Consider the following 15,060-nt stretch of genomic DNA (forward strand, 5'->3'; position numbering starts at 1 on the left):
GGGTAGTCGAACTCATCTTAGGCCCTCTTGGTAAATTGGGGTTTTTACGTAAATGATAAATGATCAATCTGAACGCAGCTTACCATCAGTAATATTTGCTTACCATTTCAACAATTCGTTGACGAACCGGTTTTTCTAAGTAAATGGTAAATAACCCTGGACTACGGTGCCAGTACAAAAACATTAATTTCGTCACTGCGATTCTAGTAAATCATCGAGTTAAAAAGATGGAGAAGAATCTTGAAGCACATCTTCTCAACCGTTAGTCGCTCTCTATTTAGGGAGATTCCTATGGATTTCTGAAAAAAAAAATGTTTTAGGTAGGAAAGGTCTCGAATACATGTAATATCATGTAAATAACCATATTCGTTGACGGTGCGAAGAGCAAACCTAAGTCTTGAAAAAAGAGGTTCTAAAGTAGATGACGAAGTAATGGATATCGAAATTCAGAGGCTGAGAACATATTTGAAAATACGTTATGAAGTTTATTAATAATTCGTCAAGTTTGAACAATGAAAATTATGACCGAGACGGTGTTTGCATATCTGATCTTAATTAGCATAGATTTTTACGATTTTACTCTCCATCTTCTCATTAGTTTTAGTTACGGTTAATAGATATATCAAACACTCAAGACAGTGTTTGACCACATTTCCAAACACCTCGAAGTGCGTAAAAATACTCCGCTACGCGTCGTATTTTCAACTCTCTTCTCGGTGTTTGGAAAGGTGGTCAAACACGGTTTTTCGTGTTTGATATATTACATGACAAAGATCCTGCTGTTGTAAACCTTCCTTTTTTTAGATTTTTTATTACTTATGCATGACCCTTTGAACCATGGCAGTGGAAAAATAATCTAAAATAATGCTAGCTTCTATAGCTAGCCTTTCGGCGCAACATGGGACATTTCTAAAATATATTTGCAGTTGAATAACAAGCGACTTAAGGTTACAGTATACCTTCAGGGGTGTCTCGCGCGCAAGCGATGTAGCGCGTGCAGTTTAAGCTGTAGATACCTAAACCCTTATATCAAATTAAAGCTTATGGAGCTGGCTATCAAACCATACCAAGAATTTTGAAAGAAAATGAATTGTGGAATTTTTCACGACCACTAAATGCGAGCGCCTGAATCACCTTTCGAAAGCTACAAGTCAAAGCGAATTTCGTTTTTCGCCAATTTAATTTTTTCCTCGGTTTCAGGGCCCAAAGCGCTTAAAAAACGTGTCTGCGTTTTGGCATATTCAATTGCAGTAAAAAGTTACAGAACATTTTCGAAATAGGATTTAAAAAATGTGGAGTGATCGTACAAAAATCGCTCTCGAAGAAAAAGTATTTCGTCACTAACAATTCCCAGACACGCTTTTGTAGTTTATATGTTAAGCTAGCCACTGTCCAAATTTAAGAGCAATTGAACAAATTCCCTTTGAGTTATAACTCTTTAAAGTGTCTGCTTCAAGTGAAAAAATTTATTCGAGAAAGCAGCGTTAAGAAAAATTCTCTGCTTCGCAAACAAACTCCGCCCACAAACGCCTTCAACTGGGTTCTCAGATAACTAAGCCAATCAGTGCAGGGAAAGTTTACTACCGTTAACCTCCTGGTGAAATTTACGCGCGAATCTCTAAAAAACTCTTGTGTTTCGCAATGCGCTCAAGGAACCGAAGGCAGAGAGATAATTTTTCTGTAGCTCGGTTTTTCTTGAAGTTGGTCTGGCAAAATGGGGAAGACTAAAAAGGATACGAACGTTAGAGTGGCTGAGCGAAGGAAACAAACAAAAGAAAGCGCCGAGAGCAACTGTGTGTGGGAAACTGTGCATGGATTATACTTCAAATGGTCTCAGTGAGTCCGACGATTCGTCGATATCGGACTCATCAGAAGAGTCTCTGTCAGCATCCCTGTTATTGCTGTCAAGTTCCGAAATTTTTACAGAACCTTTCTTTTCTCTTACCACGAATATTTGCCCGTCTTATACGGTAACTATAGCTTCATCCGCGTGGCGAACCTTCGCTTCTTCACCCATTGATGTATTTTCATTCGTTCTTCGCTGTTTTCGCTTTTTCGAACCGGTCCATGGTTTAAACGTGGTCTATGTTTACTTATAACTTAATAGAGACACGCCTAATACCAAAAATGCTGGGTAATCAGAACAACAATGCTGATCAACTGAGTAGTCAATTCGTGACATCCATATAGGTAATTCCCGCGAAAATCGTCTCGGTTGATTGCATACGCGCCATAGGGCTGTCAATCAAGAGGTAAACTTTTACTTCCGGTGAAAACGTAACACCGCCATTTCTCCGCCAATATTTAGCCTTTTTCAAAATTTTTTTTCAGAAATTAGAGATTATTCTTCAACCACTATTTTGACCCAAAAATCCAAATTTGAAGAAAATTGCCGACCCGAAGGTATACTGTAACCTTAATTGCATGTACGTATGTTTAACGTACTACCCCGGTAAAAGTTCAGGCTTGTGGTGTAAATCAAGTAAAAACATTAATTTCGTCACTGCGATTCTAGTAAATCATCGAGTTAGAAAGATGGAGAAGAATCTTGAAGCACATCTTCTCAACAGTTAGTCGCTCTCTATTGAGGGAGATTTCTATGGCTGCAATAGTCGTCAATCATATCGTTGGTTGCCAATATGAAACTGGAACCACTTTAAGTCAAAACCTTGACGGACATATTTAACAAACTAATCACAGTTAATCCATCTGACAGAATAAGGAATTTAGGATTTAGGTACATGACATTCAATGTAAAGCCTCTTCAGCGACGAAGACGAAACTTTTCCAGGTATAATATAACGCGGCATCTTTGATCCTATCCACTGGTGTAATATATGACGTCAACTGCTAATTAAGCAAACCGCTTTATTTTGGCCTATTTAGCACAACAATAGCGACAAAACTATGCGTGGCTGTTTTGTAGTAACGAAGCAAACTATTGGCAACTGTTGCCGTAGAAACAGTCCTTGAATAAAGCAAATTCTGGCTTTGCTGTCACAACGGGCAAACGTAACAATACATGTTGTTGCCGTGGAAACGAGTTTATATTGCAGGAAAGCAATAAATCGGCCAAGTAACGATGGAGATGTTTTCAAAACAGATTTTAGCCCTATTATAAAAGCGTTTCCTTAGTTTACATTTTAGCCTGGTCTTCAAGTTGCTTTCGTAGTGAACTGTGATGTTCTAACGACAAGAAACAACAATAATATTTCTTATAAACACTCAACATTTTTTTTTGAGTCATGGGTTTGTTCAGCAAGTTGCACATTGGTTCCAAACGTTGTCAGTGGCCAGAGCATTAGTTACTCCAAAGAGGAATACTACGAACAAGCTCGGGTCGTATTGGCAAAAATCCCTGTGAGATACCAAGTACAAAGGAGACGAGCTCTATCAGTTGGATTGCAACCATCTTCAACCGGTATCTGGGTTTACTGGCGACCTGACTGTGATGAGACTACACAGCAAAAATGAACTGAACTGGGTGAAATCCTCACAAACATTTTACAGGAAAAAAACAAAAACCGAGGCATAACTGCAGCTGTTGGGTTGGAACTAAAAGCGAGCATCCGTCACCAACACTATCAGTTCATATCACAGTTTTGAGAGAAAAAGAAGACAGAAAGAAGAGGATGACAAGGAAGAAAAAAACTCATTATACATAAACGACGCTATGAAATAAGTTGAGTGTAAGAAAGTAGCTTACACCTTTAATATAGAGAGGGAGCAACTCAACTCAATTCTCTTGTTATTGTCGTAGTCATTTGCTTTCGGTGGCAAAAGTTTCCACCGAGGTTTTAGAAATATTTTTTATTCTGCTGTGTAATAAACCTCGAATTGAGTGTTCGGGAACGTACTAAGAGATTATCTGTAGTCTTTCTGACGCTACAGTCGAACACCTCCCTACCTCCGCGAATAATATTTTCCTAAGGTCCTTGAAATATATTATTTGTCCAATCGCGTTAAGCCTGACATCTTCGTAATGTTATATCTACAGCTGGCAAAATAAGAAAAAAAAAGGAAAAAAAAAAACCTGAGCATATTATCGTTGTCTTGGTTAGTTTCCTTTGGTCATGATAATAACTCAGCGTTAAATTAACACCTACTTCGAGTTTAATAGCGAGTTTAAGAAAACCACGACGGCAACGGCAACGGGAACGTCGCTAAACAAAAGATTTGTTGAGCAGGACAATGGTTGTGCACTTGTGTCATGACTCTTCGAACATTTCTTTGCCGTCCTCTGCAAAACATCAAAGCCATGACATGACCAAATTCTGCGTTCTCTTGAGAACGTGAGCCGCAACGACCATTTTGTTTTTAAATTCCATTTTAAATTTATCGCTGTGTTCCTGACTGAGTTTTGTGATAGTTTTGACTGTGATAACAAAGTAAATGACTAAAGAGTACTGCGAGATTCGTAGGTAAAATATAAATTCATCTTTTTTAATCGACGTTATCCTGGGCGCCGCCGTCGTGGTTACTTAAACTACCCAACAGGCACCTTAAGCAACAGACGTTTTCGTTGACGACGGCGACGTGACGACCGATAAGAAACTGGGGCTAGAACGGCTTCAGGTTGCGGTCGCGACAGCAAGTTACCATCCTTAAAGAAGGATTTCTCGGGCTAGCATCATATCTTTTTGTTTTGTTCACTCCGTCTACGAGTTGAAGATAAACTATAGTTTAAAAATAACTCGATGGAATTAAACCTTATACTATTCATGTTTTACTAAGAGATGTAAAATCATTGCGAAAAATAACGAAACAATTTAAGTTTATAAACTTTGCCTGCTTTGAAATGTCAAACGTAAAGAGTAAAAATTATTTTACTTGTAAAACGTGTATTGCTAAAGCAATTAATTGCGATTTTTAACCAAAGTTTGTATCACCGCTCATTGAGAAAAAAAAAAAAAACAGGTGTATTTTCAGACTGCCAAGATTACACACACATATATTTTGAACAAAATCTCAGCTCACTGCGTTTTTCATTCGACAGACTGATCGGCCGCTCAAATACAGGAGTTTCGCCAGCTCTTTTGATAAAGAATCGTAAACAGCATTCTGCGAAGGATGCAATAATCTTGTATTTACAAGAAATAAAATCCAGGCGAGACAATTTGGTAGCGCGAAGTTTGCCAGCTCTTGTAAACATTAAAAATGTACATGTACACACTGTTCGAATACAAAATTCATCGAGTCGATTAAAAAAGCCTCTACGTTAAACGAAATACCAAGACGAGGGTATTGCCAAAATAAAATCAATGTTATTTCAAGCTATAGCAATCTACCGATTATACGTTGAGAAAATCTGAAGAAACTAATTATACTGAGCGGCATTACGTTGGATGAAAGGAACCTCTTCGCTGAAGGCTAGTTTGACATGCCAAACACAATTTTTCAGTTAAGAAAAAATGAGTCCAGGAATACTTCCAGAACATTGTTTTAAGCATAAAGGCAATCATTATGCAGCTCTACCTTGGTTCGGCACCAAAGTAGCACAAAAGTAAGCTAAAAGGGATCAAAACAAAAGATTAAGTACTCACGTTTTCGTCGCGACGTGAAACTCCACGTTCTCACGTTCTTGACCTCAGGGCAACGTCAGGTCACAACGTGTTGTACATGTGCAGTGACGTCTCGAAAGAAATGTCACGTTTCCGGTTGCCGTCGTCAGGCCGGCGAAGTCTGTTGCTTAAGGTGCCTAATAAGAATTTTGGACCCGGCGAGAACGGCAATGAATCATTTTAATTAACCCGACGTTACAACAATCGAACGATGGATTGCATTTGCTGCTGCTCCTGCTGCTGATGATGATGATTATCACTTTTGTTGTGAGATGTCGATTGTGTTCGATTAATCTAACGTTTGATTTGGTTCGATTACTAACTTCGGGAATTAACAATTAGATTACTCGCTCTCAATTTCTATGATTTGATAACTGATGGGGTGGATCAGTTTGTTTTCTCGAGAATTGAACCTGATCGGAGTTTCTCCTTTGCCATTATAAAAAAAAAAACGCTTTCGAGGCAACTCGAATAATATGATTAGACAAAAAAAGAAAATTAATAGCTATTTTCTTGAGTAATATGATATAGAACAAATGGAACAGCTAAAGTGATCTCTTCAGTAGAAAGAAAAGAGAAACCCAAGAAAAACAAGGACGACATATTTATCCTTGAGTGAATGGGTTGTGGCGCATGATGCTTTACTAGCGCTGTCTAATCTGTCGATAATGAAAAGAGTAGAAGTGCTAGGCTTCGAACCAAGAAAACATCACTTCAGTAGCAGATTTTCGTCACATTATCGAGGGATCAAAAAAGGCAACATTTTTAAGGTCGTTTATTTTTTCCCACGTAAGTCCACTTGAAGCAAACCTATAAAATATACACCTAGAAAATGCATATATGTAGACGGTTGAATAATAAATCGTTCAATTCTTCCAAAGTAACCTATTTGTAAATTCAACCATTCTATGGCCTATGCAAATGACATTTGTTTGGATATGTTTTTTTTTTAAGCAATGTTGAACTTTTTCCCGTCTTAAAATAGCCTCATCTAAACACTAGGGGTTTTGGAGAATTCGAGACAATTATGCCAAGACACAGTCGAGGGTTTGCATAACTTTCAAGAATTCTCACAACCTCCGAGTGCTTAGATGAGGCTATGTAATCACGAAAAAGGCCCTGTGTTACTTTCATTAAATATTGCTAAAAAAATACGCGCGAACACGTGACGAACGTATTTACACACTTTCGTCTGAACACACCCATCGACCAATGAGTGCGCGCGTAATAGCTCAGTCATTCTATAAAATAAAATTGAAATGGATACATTTGATTATTGATATTTTCCTGATTAGTTGTCGTTGCTGTTAATGTTCTTCTCTGTTTCTATTTATTATTTCTATAGTAGTTACAAGGGGCCAACACGTTTTCAAAGTGACATGCGTGACAACGATAACATAACCAAGAGAATTACATGAAGTCCTCGATTAACTTTTTCTCCAGCTAAACTCCCTGGGCACTTTTCATTCGTCGAAAGAGTCTGGTTTGAATTCTCCAGAATTTCCAGTGCCGAACGGAATAGCATTTTCCAGAATTTCCGAAAAAGACCAGGAATTTTGATTTTGATTTTGGATTTTCTTGCCGAAATTTCCAGAACTTTCGGTTGAATGACTCGCTTTAAGGAAATTCAACAATTTGTGGAGATTTTCGTACCAATTGTCCCCGTTTCAAAATTTTCGGAATTTTTGGTTGAATGGAAAACGTCCTGTGTTTCACTTCTTCTTCTTTTTTAATTCAGCGAGTTACATCCGATCTCAAGGATTGAGCTCTGTAATTGAATCAGAAAAATGCCTTTGGTTAAAAGTACGTACTGTGTTTTTAAAAGTATAATCATTGTCATTATGTCATTATGTGGAGGTGATATTATGATTTATTAAACCGTCTTTATTAATTAAGACTCTCGTGTGCGTCAAAAAAATCTTACGGGAGCAAATAACCTTACAATGGAGTGTACGAGACGATGACAATCCGTAACAATCTGAAATACCTGTATGACTAGTTTTTCTTCGAGTCGCGTTGTTATAATGTATTGTGTTGTTCCTTGCACTCACTAGCTTTTAGATTATTAAATAAGTTCTCTTAAAAAATGAAAACAATTACCCTAGAATTTGTGAAAGTTCGAAAGCTCCGGAAATAACAACAACATGAACTAAATGTGAATTTATGAGTTAGCTGATTAATACTGTTGCTGACTGGGTCAAAAGCCATACATTTATCAGTCTTAGAAATATAAACGCTGGGTCCTCTTTTGGATTGACCCCTGGACGTGCAACGAACGAGGGGTAAATGCTAACCCTGCCTCGCCTCCTTGAAAATGGTACCCCCCCTATGATACCAAAACGTTCTTGCCTGTTCATTTGTTCGTCGTTGAGATTTTGATGTGCGAACTGTGTCTTCACGTCATGCGGATTGAGTAAAACTGGATTTTTTTTTCTAAGCGGTATTGCATAATTGATATTTGTCAGTAATCATCATTCTGGATTATTTTTACTTACTATTTTCCAACTTCCTTAAAAGCTAAGAAATCCAACATGTTAGATCCATGATTGTGGATTTTATGACGTCATATGACGTGAAAACCAACATGAATGGGTAAGGACGGTGCCATGAGTTTTCTTGCACGACTGAGACATAATTCTACTTACAGAGATTGATGATCATTTCTCCAATGTTTTCTTTTGTGTTTTAATATCGGCGAAAGAGTAAAGCATCAATAGCTCTGTTTGTGTCTCCTGATTGTACTTATTGCTTAAATGTCTGCCCCGAATGTTAAGTCTGTGCCAGAAGTCGCGAATTCTCCACTTTTTTTCTATACGTCTGGCTTGAAAAAGGTAATGTAATGCTACATAATTAGAAGCTCCAAGAATGTTCTAGAATATTACATAAATTTATATAAAGAATCATCTAGGTAGTATAGATTGTCTCATTGTTGTTCTCGGCAGAGACCGAGAGAAGAAGCTATAAAGTCTCGTGAGTAGTTCTCGGTAGAAACCGAGTGGAGAAGCTATAGAGTGCTATCGTTATTCTAAAAGCTATTGAGGAACTGTGTTCAAGGTCAAGTGGACCGCAAGGAGATCTCTTTGGAGACACCGAGATTTGTTGTGAGTTCGTGTCAGTGGTGACTTAAGTTTAGCAGTAGGCTTAACTTAGTTTGGTAGTAGATTGTATTGTTAAGGAATCACTCCTTTGTAGCTAAGATTATATTACGTATTGTTAAAAAATAGGTTGGGTTCGTAGAAGAGTTTCGTAGTATATCTTTCTGGCGGTCAAGCGATACCGTAACAACACATCCGTTGTAATTGGAGGCGGCTTCATGATAAAAATAAACTTTGAACAGTTTAATTACAGGAGTTATTAAACCCTGCAAATGAAACAACCCTGCAGTGGGTGGGTTCGTTCTCTGCGATGAGTTGTGCCTGCATGAGTAGATGTTCAGGGTGAAAACGACCAGTCGATTCAAAGCCCTTGTCCGGTTAGAAGAAATTCCTTCAGCCTAATTAAAATGATTAGATGTGCTAGGCAATTTTGTAGGCATGTGAATTTTTGCGAGTACATTTTGAGTCTATACAGATGAACCTCTCTACAACGGCCACTCTAGCCGTTCTACAAAGGCGGTCGTTGGAGGTGTAGGTTTCAATAAGAGTAAAATTAATGGGTCGGTTTACGGTAGGTAAGAAAAATTCTAAAGCATAAAACCAATTGAAGGGCTGACCGGACGGCTGAAAAGGGTAAATTTAATGCCCAATATTTCGGTTAGACAGCTTAAAAAAAATTTAAAATGATACTTAAGGAAATATGTCGTGGTTATAGTGAGGTGTACGTTATAGAAAGGTGGCCGTTGGGGTTGGTTGAGCTGTTGTTTTTCCCCTCTTAGGCTTTTGCTTCATCGCGAGAGAGCACATGGAAAATAGCGCATGTTAATTTTTCCATTCGCGCATAACCACAATTCCATTCGTCTTCGATCTTACCGGCGACAACAATTCCTTGCGTTTTTCACGAAAAGTGTTTAATTTCCCCTGTATACATCAATTAGATCTGCTGCCTCGTTCGTTCGCTTCAGGTTCACTCACTGCGGTAGTGATAACTATGACAATCCACGCACCCTCATTAGTCGAGAGCTATGGTCGACGAGAGTGTAGACGATAAAAATGACATAACCAGTAGTACAACGCAAGACAACTTTTTTGAGGTGACATAACAAACTGTCACAACTGTCACTGCAGTGAGTTGTTAAAAATCAATTAAGACACCTGGGCAAAATTTTCGACGTAAACATCGGTTTCAAGCAGAAAAGTTATCTGTGTGCTGTCGCGTGCGCACTCGCAATTTTGCACTCATTTCGCCACTAATTCATTGGCGAAATTTTCGTTGTTATTATAAAAAGCAAATGAACCACATTTTCCATGGTCAACACTCTCCTAGACCATAGAAATGACACCATAAAATATCAAAAACTTTGCAATGAAACCACTCGCCCACGGTTCCTGGTGGTAGCGTGTGCCATACTGACAATAACGTCATTTCCACTGTTACCAATGTGCCACATCGGTTACCAATGTGCTCCATTGGTTACCAATGTGCCACACTGGGTGCACGTGTGCCATACTGAGTTACCAATGTGCCACAAGAAGGTTACCAATGTGCCATTTCATCTAGCTCTCTCTCTCTCTCTCCCTCTCTCTTTTTTTGGTTCCTGCCTCTTCCTTATAGTGCTTTGCGCCTCAATGATACATGCTCAAAATTTTGGGTCACTGTTAAAAGGGATGACTCGGAAGGACCTCATTAAATATTTAAAACACTGACGTCAGTCGATGCGTCCCGAAGAATGCTCGGCAGCTACCAATATGGCAGCCAAGTGTTGAGGCGGTTGTGAGAAATCCCAATTCTTTCATATATTGTACTTCTCAGTTCTCTGTGAAATTATTATCATTTAAGGTAGGTGTTAAGGATTCTATAAATGTAAAATTTTGGTTCTTAGTAAAGTTTCTATCGTGAAAAATGTCTAAACACGTATTTTTGCAGTCAAGAGGAGTCCCTTTAAGTCATCCGTTAGTCCTTCTGAGTCAACGCGGTGTGTAAAGATCTTATGGAATATATTTTATTTCTAGACAATTCAGCAATTAAAGCCAAAAAATTTATAATTATAGCATTTCATTGTCAATCTTCATAAAATGATAACAAAGCCTAGCTGTAATTTCCTTGATTTTTCATTATACATCACACTATACTAAATAATATAAATGTAAATTATAGATTTTTTTCTTTGTAAGAAATATTTTGTGGAAAACATATAAAAATGCATTTTTGAAGTCGAGAGGGGTTCTTTCGAGTCATCCCGGTGTAAATAGCTCATTCATCGAACACATTTTATTTCCAGACAATTCAGCAATTAAAGCCAAAACATTTATAGTATTTCAGAGTTCATCTTCATCAAATAATTGTTTGCACAGTATCGAAGCTTAGCTAATTTAAATGTAAATATTTTTTTCTTTGCAAAGTGTATTTTGTGCAAAACATGTATTTTTGCAGTCAATAGGGGTCCTTTGGAGTCATACCTTGGTCCTTTTGAGTCATCCCAGTGTGAATTACTCATATCAAATATATTTGGTGAGGAATATTTTGCAACATAACAATTATATGTAAAAGTTTCAGAGGTGTCTTTCTATTCAACACCAACAGTTACAAAAGCAAATTGATTACAACATCATTTATCATTACACATGGCAGAACCTTACATGGAGAGTTAGTGTCTATAATACAACACTTGAAAATAATTGAAATAAAATGAAATCTCACGCCCAAATACTAATCTTCTTTACATTTCTGTTTCCTGTTATTTTTATAGAGGAGTGGGTATCAAAAGTGAGCAACATCCCCCCCCCCGCAGGGAATACATCCTTGACGTGCTTAGGGAGTTGAAATTTGCCATCACTAAGCTGTAGTAAATGGAGTTAAAAAATTGTGACAGCATATTGAAGGAGTGGGAAGGGATTTGGGCAAGCTGTGTTTGTATGCTTGTTTGTGATATCCTGGCTGGAGGAAAAAGGCCAGCCAAAGATGTGCAGTGTATTTTGAGGAAAAATATACAGTGCTACCTCTATTTCCTTTGACGAAGTATTGTAACGCGCGCAAGCGACAACGACTTCCACTCAAAGAGTCCAACAGCCAGCGGTTTAATTACTCGACTCCTCACGTTTAGCTTACTTGTACAGGGCAAGTCTACTAACACACACGGACTACCACATAACGTGAGTCTCATATATCCTGTATTACGAGTACATTGCGCATTCCGTGCTCGCCATATAACCGTCTTATAGTCTTAGAACTTGTGCGAAGATACATTCAAATACAACCGTTATACATCTTAGCACGCGCACCTCAGCTCGTGCAATTACTATATCAATTTCATTAGATTTCCCCCCTTCCAATAAAAGAGATGCATCCTCGCATCAAGGATCATTCTAAAGCCAACAACGCTATTTTACATAATCAAAAACAACAACAACAACAACAACAACGACGAAGGAGAAAGCATTGATTTGAAAAACATCCTTCCCGAAAATACCTCTACTGTAATTTGGAACCGTTGAAAATGTCTCACTTAAACTTGATTGTAACTTAAATATAACTATGAACCGCTCCAAATGTCTTAATCACACTGAAGTGTTAACTCTTGACTTAAATGTAACTTAAGTGTAACTAGGAACCGTTCCAAACCTCTTAAACAAACTGAAATGGTAACTCTGGACAAATGGCACTCCTGGATTCAACTTTCGAAATCATTGGCTGGACATATGCCTTTGGTGCACAGCCAGTGCTTTTCATGCATCGCAGACTGATAAGCCATGGCCAAAAAGAGGTAGTCGCTAATCCCAGTTTCGCTGGTTTTCTTGGACAAATTTGGATAACATACCCTCCAATGTACGATTTAGTCGTTCCACCATCCCATCTGATTGTGGGTGCAAGGGGGTTGTCCGAGTTTTCTCGATATCCAGAAGCCGAGAAACTTCCTTAAACAGCAGCGATTCGAAGTTACGTCCTTGGTCAGTGTGAACTTGCAAGGGAACACCAAACCTGGAAATAACCTCAGTGACCAAGGGATGTGCCAAAGTTGCTGCAGATTGTTCAGGCATGGTAAGCGTCTCCACCCATTGCGAGAAAAATGTACCGAAAATGTACCAAAATGTACCGAATTAGCCGGTCTCTTTCCGGCAGAGGTCCTAATACATCCACATTGTAAACTTTAAGTGGGGCTTGAAACTTTTTCTGCGGTTTTCTTCGAGATGAGCACTTTCGCAGGGAGTTTCGGAACCACGCCTTTACATCACGGCTGCTTCCACACCAGTAGTACCGCTGCTTGACACGCTTTAGGGTCTTCTTCACTCCCAGATGACCAGCCTTCACTGAGTTACGCAGAGACAACAACAATTTTTCTTGAAGACTCTTAGGAATGACCAATTTTAAGCTTTGCTCTTGTCGGAGACTTGCGACCTCCCACTTGCAGTACAGAATTCCTTCCTTCAGGATAAGTCTCTCAAACTTTGCCCAATAGCCTTTATGGTCTGGAGAAAGAGAAGAAATCTACTCCCACTTAGGTCGTCCCTGTCCAGATTCCAGCCAGTATATTACGGGTGATAAGATGGATCGCATCGTTGCTCATTTTGTAGTTCTTCTCTCGTTATTCCATCAATCCAGCATTCCATTTCTTGAGAGGAACCTGCTCCTAAATTACGTTCCCGACTTCCATTCCTTGTAACTGCACCACAAAACGAATCATCCTCGGGTGTATGCCTTGCCTCGATTCTGTCGGAAATCCACGCTCCGCACGACTGCATGGTTGCCTCGACAATACATCTGCATTCCCATGCTTGGCTCCCGGACGATACACTACCTCATAGTCATAAGTACCCGGATTTCTAACCATTGTGCCATTTGTCCTTCCAAATCTTTAAAGCTCTTCAGCCACTGCAAAGCTCCATGATCAGTTCGTACTGTGAATTTCCTTCCATACAAGTAATGGTGAAAATGCATGGCGTATCCCATCTATCACAGCAAGTAACTCACGGCTGTGACACAATAATTTCTTTCCACTCTCCTCAATGCTCTGCTGAAGTATGCAATTACTTTTTCAGTGCCATTTTGAGCTTGTGAAAGGACAGCTCCGATTGCCAACCCACTTGCGTCAGTGTCCAGGATAAACATGTCATCAAGGGTTGGGTATGCCAGGACTGGAGTTGAGGCAAGATTCTCCTTTAAAGTGCAGAAAGCCTTTTCACAGGCCTCCGTCCATAAGAATTCCTTTCCGCTTTCTGACAACTCGTGTAGTGGCTTAGCAATGTGGGCATATTCATAGATGAAACGGCGATAATAGGACGTCAGGCCAAGAAAACTCCTAACTTCTGCGTCTGAGCGTGGAACTGGCCACGCACTGACAGCCTCTGTCTTACGCGGGTCAGTACTCAGTCCATATCCACTTACGACGTGGCCCAGAAAGGTAATTTTTCTCTGGAACAAAACACATTTCTTTGGGTTGAGCTTTAAGTTAGCAGATCGTAGCCGTTCAAAAACGAGTCGTAAGCGCCTCACGACCTCTTCAAATGACTTAGCGTACACAATGACATCGTCCAGGAAAATGAGCAATACTTGCCAAGGTAAGCCCAGGAGAACTCTCTCCATCAACCTCTCAAATGTGGCCGGAGCATTGCAAAGACCAAAGGGCAACACATTGAACTGATACAGGCCAGAACCCGTGGAAAGTGCTGTCTTCTGCTTATCCCTTTCTGCCATCTCTACCTGCCAATAACCACTAGCTAAATCCAATGTACAAAACCACTGCGACCCGGACAGTGCATTCAAACAATCTTCGATCCTCGGAAGTGGATATGAGTCTTTAACAGTGACCCCATTCACCCATTCATTCCGTCCTTCTTCTTCGCAAGGACCACAGGAGAAGACCAAGGACTCGATGATGCCTCAATAATTCCTTTGGCCAACATTTTCTCGATTTCGTCCTCCCCTTTTTCTTTCAAGTGCAGGGGGAGTCGCCTCGGTGCTTGCTTGATAGGTTTTGACTCCCCTGTGATAATCCTGTGCTGGGTTATGCTGGTGCCGCCAAAAGGGTTTAATAATAATAATCTTTATTGAGGGAACTTTTTTCACGTACATGTGGTTTTCGAAAAGGACCTCAAAGATTAATATTCAGTGAGTAAGTCAGTCAACACCCCTATTTGTTCATCTTTTAAGCAATCTGTACTTTTATTTAGCAATTCCTCCAGCTCTAAGGGTAGAGATCTCCACTGATATTGGCATTTGCATTCGCTTAGTTGAGACTCTCGAGCAACTCGTACATCAGTCTCCGTCTTCTGAGAGTGTCTTAACCATAGCTCTCCATCTACCTGATTTCCATCAACTGGTTCGCAAAGAGCTGCCAGGGTGTTTTTGTAGACCCGTCTTGGATATGAAATGGGGTTGAGAAGACGAATAGGGATCGGACCATCCA

The 15,060-nt window shown here is 39.4% G+C and overlaps 1 long non-coding RNA gene across 1 annotated transcript in view; it reads right to left on the reverse strand.

Annotated features, from left to right (window-relative positions):
• Positions 1-5,585, reverse strand: part of LOC149096175 (uncharacterized) — an 11,210-nt gene extending 5,625 nt beyond the window's left edge. The window contains exon 1 of the long non-coding RNA XR_016204680.1: positions 5,544-5,585. This is a non-coding gene — a long non-coding RNA (uncharacterized LOC149096175). The remainder of the gene's footprint in view (positions 1-5,543) is intronic.
• Between the last annotated feature and the right edge of the window lie 9,475 nt (positions 5,586-15,060).

Source organism: Orbicella faveolata, unplaced genomic scaffold (genome assembly GCF_042242905.1).
Source record: "Orbicella faveolata isolate gen_17 unplaced genomic scaffold, um_ofav_v1 contig_48, whole genome shotgun sequence".
Classification (NCBI taxonomy): Eukaryota; Metazoa; Cnidaria; class Anthozoa; order Scleractinia; family Merulinidae; genus Orbicella; species Orbicella faveolata.